The sequence below is a fragment of the Penaeus monodon genome, chromosome 5 (genome assembly GCF_015228065.2).
Source record: "Penaeus monodon isolate SGIC_2016 chromosome 5, NSTDA_Pmon_1, whole genome shotgun sequence".
Lineage (NCBI taxonomy): Eukaryota > Metazoa > Arthropoda > Malacostraca > Decapoda > Penaeidae > Penaeus > Penaeus monodon.
In genome coordinates, this window is record NC_051390.1 from 21,380,523 (window position 1) to 21,386,290 (window position 5,768).

Here is a 5,768-nt window from a genome sequence, read left to right on the forward strand (position 1 = left end):
GGGGGGGGGAGAGAAAGTCTGAACATTTACCCAAAACCGATACAAACTTGTGGAGCATTGAAACGTCACCTGTGTGTACCTGAGGGGCCGCACCAAAGTGCTTATTGCACGTAGATATCGTATCTAACTGAAAAAAAACGTCTTATTACTCATTAAAAAAACAAGATAAAACACTTTAGATTACTTTAGGCAATGAGTTTTCAGCTGATTATTTCGAAGTTCCACCACAAGTTGCGGAAATTGTTGTTATTACAACTGGAATGCAAAATTTCTGCATCAACAACTGACGCAGCTTTCGATCTGCACCAGGGGTGTAGTGGGGGGGGGACGCGGGGAACGGCGTTCCCCCAGCGATTTTTCGAGGGGGAACGCGTTCCCCCAGCGATTTTTCCATAAGTCTGTGAAAAATTGGCAATTTAATTGTGTGGTAACGCGAAAACTACGATTATATATATATATAAATTATATTTTTTCTATTATTTTTTTTCACCATTTTTGCAAGTCCCGTCCATTTACAAGACAACCCGAAAACCGCAATACTGCACAGAAATTCAACGTCAGCAGTGCAAGATTGCTATTCTCATCGATGAAAGCACTGTGGCTGATAAGTCCGTTCTAATTGTGTATGTAAAATGTGCTCTTGATGACTCTGAGCCAGAGTACATGCTCCTAGACTTAGTTGAGCTTTCTGACCAGTCTGCTCAGACTGTCTACTTGTCTTTGATGCGCTGCCTGAAAGGTCACGGTTTTACCGACTCTTATCTCCAACAGCATATTGTGGCCTTCGCAAGTGATGGTGCCAGCGTCATGCTCGGTAAGAGAGCGGGTGTTGGGACATTAATTAAAGAGAAGTACCCTAACATTGTTTTATGGCATTGCCTAAATCATCGCCTTGAACTGTCCGTCTACGATGCGATAAAGGACAGCAATGCTTTTAACGATTTTCAGGCCTTTATCGAGAAACTTCATGCACTGCACAGCATTTCCGCGCCTTGCAGGAGTCTGCAAAAGATCTTGGCCAGCAAGTTCTAAAGATTGGCAAGATTTTCATCATCCGCTGGGTCGCCAGCTCCAGAATTTTTGCAAGATCTAGCGGTCATGCACGACGCCCTGTCGGAACTGTCGCAGCTGTCACTTGATGCTGCAAGATCAGTCAACGACCATCCCGCGAGCGCACAAGATGATATATCGTGCAACCCAAAGACTGGAAGCACTGAAGAACATTCCTGGCGAGAAGATGGCCGAGGCACAAGAGTCATGTGCTGTTTCTCTACATCATGGCATCCCGCTGGTGGCCAACAAGCGTCATGTCAGCATCAACCAGAGGCAGTTCCTAACTAGCCTGGTTGATAACGTGAAAGCTCGCTTGATATCGGACGAAGACGTCGTCAAGGACATCAAGATTCTTGATCCGGATACCTGGCCACTGCGCATTGAACTTGACTTTGGTCACACTGAAGTCCGGAGTTTGTGCCGGCGCTTTGGCATGAAGTCGGTCGCCCTGACCATCAATGCATTTGATGACTTCGCTGAAGTCGTTGGGAGGCGTGTCCCGTTACACCTCAAGAAGTTGATGCGGTGCATTGACATTCTGCCATGCAGCACAGCTGACTGCGAGCGAGGCTTCAGTCAGATGAATCTTGTCGTCAACGACTTGCGCACGAACTTAAGGGACCACTCACATTGCTTCGTTGATGTTCATTAATATTCAGGGACCTCCCTTGTCAAACTTTGCCCCCAATTCTCTTCCTTATGTTAAGACCTGGTTGTGGTCACGCAGGTCAGCAGTGGACAAGCAGGTTCGCCCCTGATCTGCACCGAAACCGCGTCCATCTGCTCTGTGGAAATACACTTAATTCTTGTCGTTTATTCAGTTTTTATTGTCGTTTATTCAGTTTTTATTGTCGTTTATTCTGTTGAACTTTTTACTTTTCTATATATATTTGTATTCTCTTTTGTATTCTTGCATTATTGGCTATTTTTTAACTTTGTTTTTGTATCAAACTTTTTATTGTTGTTGGATAATTTATATTTTTTTATAGTTGTATTCTGTTTTGTATTCTTGCATTATTGGCCTTACTATTTTTTTCAATTTCATATAAGCATTGTATTATTGTTGGATATTTCTATATGTTATAGATTTTTTTTTCTTATGTAATGGCTTCTGCCTGCGGTTTAGTTCTGATTTCCTGGTGCTGCGCACTTTGTTACTTCGCTGATCCATTTCGAGTCTTGTGGTTTTATGCTGCTGTATGAAAATTTTTCTTGCGAATTTGTTACTATCTTTTGTGTATTCTCAATATATTCTCTTACATTATTGCTTAAAATTTTCGACTTTTTCTTTCTGCAACGCGGTGTGCTTGTAGCTCATGCCCCCATCCTGAACTATTAGGGCGATATATATCGGTGTGTGTGTGTATATATATATATGTGTGTGTGTGTGTGTGTGTGTATGCATACACGTTCTTCTTTTTCCTAGCTTTATCCCATTCTTATATGGGGTCGCCATGATTTAGTTCTGGCAGATATCTTTTATGGCCGGATGCCCTTCCTGACGGCAACCCTTCTCCACTCAGTCGTGCCCGGGACCGGCACCGACATGGGCTGCCTTGCCCACCCAGTGGCTAGAGTCTTGAGTCCGATGCTCTAACCACTCGGCTACCGCGGCCCTTTTTTTCTACTTGCTCTTTCCATGTTCATCATGGGTCGCCGGTGCGGATTTTTGTATCCGCATCTTCATTATGGATTTTTTTTGAGTTCGATGCTCTAACCTCTCGGCTACCACGGCCTCATGTGTGTATGCATATATATATATATATATATATTTATATATATATATATATATATATATATATATATATATTATATTATATATATATATATAATATATATATAATTATATATATATATATATATATATATATATACATACACACCCACACACCCCCCACACACACACACACACAAATAAAATTTAAAAAAAAAATAAAAAAAATTTAGGGGGGGGGGGGGGGGGTTTTTGGGTTTGGGGTGTTGTAAAATTAACAAAATATAATTTTTTTATTTTTATTAATTTATTCTAGGGGACCCCCAAAACCCCTTTTTTTCCCCTTTTTCTCCCCCAAACCCCCCAAAAATTCCCTCCAACAAAGGGCCGAGAGATGGGCGTTTAAAAGTCTTAGGGGGGAAGGTAGAAACAAATTTTTTTGTTACCCATTAAATTCGGAGGGGGCCCCAAAAACGGGTTTGTTGGTGCAGGGAGTTGCCGTAGCACAGGGCGGGGGGGCCCCTTGGCGACGTTTTTTACTTGAAATGGTTTAAAAAGGGGGTTCAAAAAAACTCCCCGGGGAAAAACAAAAAAAAGTTTTGGTAGGTTATGGGGCAAAGAGATTTTTTTCGGGTAAGCAAAACCGGTTTTCGAAAACCCAAAACTTTAAACAAAGGGGCCCCCAAAAAACCCCCAAAATGCACGGGCAAAAAGGATTAAACTTTTTTTTGAAAAATTTTTTCAAAAAAAAGAGTTTCCAAAACTCAAGGACACCCCCCCAAAGGGGGCCCCCTAAAAAATATATTTTACTCCAAAAATTTTTCGATCCGCCAAAAAAAAAACCTTTGGGCCCCCCTTCACTGTCTTTACAAAAAAAAAATTACCATCGGAAGTTTCCGAAAGCAATTTCCAAACAAAATTATAAAAGCAAAAGCAAGCAGAGGAATAATCGGTCACACAGGAACCCCCCACCCCCCCCATACCCCACCCGTGTCAGACCACTACGAAAACCTTCCCTTTTAATCTCCTCCCCCCCAGTCACAAACCCCCTACCTCCCCCCCAAAAAAAAACCCCCTCCCACAACCCTCCACGCCCATCCCCACGACCGGCAATCCCCCCCCCCAAAAAACCCTCCTCCCCTTCTCGCTCCCCGGGGGGCCAGCCAGCTCCCTCACCCCCTTTGCGGACTCGCCCCCCTTCAACTTGCTGAGCCACCCACGTGCCCCTCAACCGGCGTCCTAGCCAGCAGCCCCCGGCCCACACGGGGGGACTCCCCGCCTCCCCCAAGTCAACAAAAGGGACCCCCCCCCGCCGCCCAGACCAAAAAACCAACACCCAAAAAGACCAAGGTTGAAGCTTCTACACAAGAAAAACCCCAAAAAAGGGGGCTTTAAAAAAAAAAAACAGAACAAACAAGAATAAAAAGCAAATTAAAACCACCGACCCACCCGCCACTGGGGGGAAAAAAAGCTCAGAAAGCAGGTGGAAGGGGCTACCGCCTACCGACTGCCCCCTCCCCCCAGCGGGGTTCACCAGTTCATTAACAACTTGCGAACGAACGAAGTTACAAAAGAGTTAGAAGACGGTTCACCAAAGTAATATAAAGAAAACCAGGGGAAAAAAAAAAGGACGGGAAAAAACCAAAACCCCAAAAGGGGGGGGCCGGGAAAAAGGGGGGGCAGATCTCCAAACACAGTCTACCTCTACTTAACCAGTTGTCACCCCAGACAAAAAAACAAAAAGAGGAATTTGAACAAACATTTTTCTGAAAAGTTTGAAAACATTTCAAGGGTGAAAGCCCATAAGACATGATGGACACAGACTACTACGCCAGCTTCACAGTGTTTTTAAGGGGAAAGGACTTTAAAAAAGCCCGATTTTTTTATAGACTTAGGCTTTCCCGACAATGTTAAAGTTTTCTTAAACAGAAAAAGTAAAAAGCGCGAAAAAATATTTGACAAGGCAACGCCGTCAGCATTACCAGGACCAGATCCCCATTGTCCTAAAAAAAAAAACATTAAAGTAAATCCTCCCCCGGACATTTTGGGGAAATTAAAATGCAGTTGAGGAGGAAAACCATGGGGACATTTTTGCCATAAGTGAAAAATGGCTCCCCCGGGGGAAATGGACAGTAATTTCTTTAATATTCCAAATTTTAAAAATTTTATAGATGGATGCAGGGCGAGGAGGAGGAGTATGTATATATGTGGGGGGGGATACCCTAAAGAAAAAACAGGATATCTGTACAGCAGTTTTGCATACGTTAGGGGGAAAATGTCTGGGTTCCGTACAAAGCAACATGCTTCCTTCTTTTATTATTGGCGTGTTATAGGCACCCCCCCTGCTACCTCTGAAACTTTGAATACATTTAAAAGGTGTTTGAGAAATGTCTTTAAAAAAAGAAAAAAGCTTTTCATCTTAGGGACCTGAATGTGAAAATTAAAAAAAATTAAGGGTAAGTTAGCAAGATGATTAAGAAAAAAAATTTGAAAAAAATAAAAGATTAGCCTACACGAATTACAGAAAAAAAAACCCCTTCCGGTTTGGGTTAATAATAACTAACAGACAGAAAATCATTTTCACTCGAGTCATCCCCTGTTTTATGTTGCTGACCCTGAATTTTTTTACGATGACGTTAAATATAAAGAAACAAAAACGACCACCCCCGTAATAAAAAAATTTTCGCGATTTAAAACACTATCCCTCAATCTTTCTGCGGTTTTCTTGTCTAAAGAAAAAATACTTATCAAAAAAAATTTTACGAAGATAAGTAAACGACCAAGTAACTATCCTTTAAAAGTTTTAAAAAACAGCATTGATGGCACGGTCCCCAGTAAAAAAAAACCCTCAAAAAGTTCCTGCTCCATGGTAAAGACGACATTTAGAGACCATTTGCGATAGAAAAATGCCCACCAAAACCCTTAAAAAAATAACAGAAAAGAGGCCGCCCCTTTAGGTAGATTTTAAAGTCAAAAAAAAAAAATGTAAAAAATTAAAATT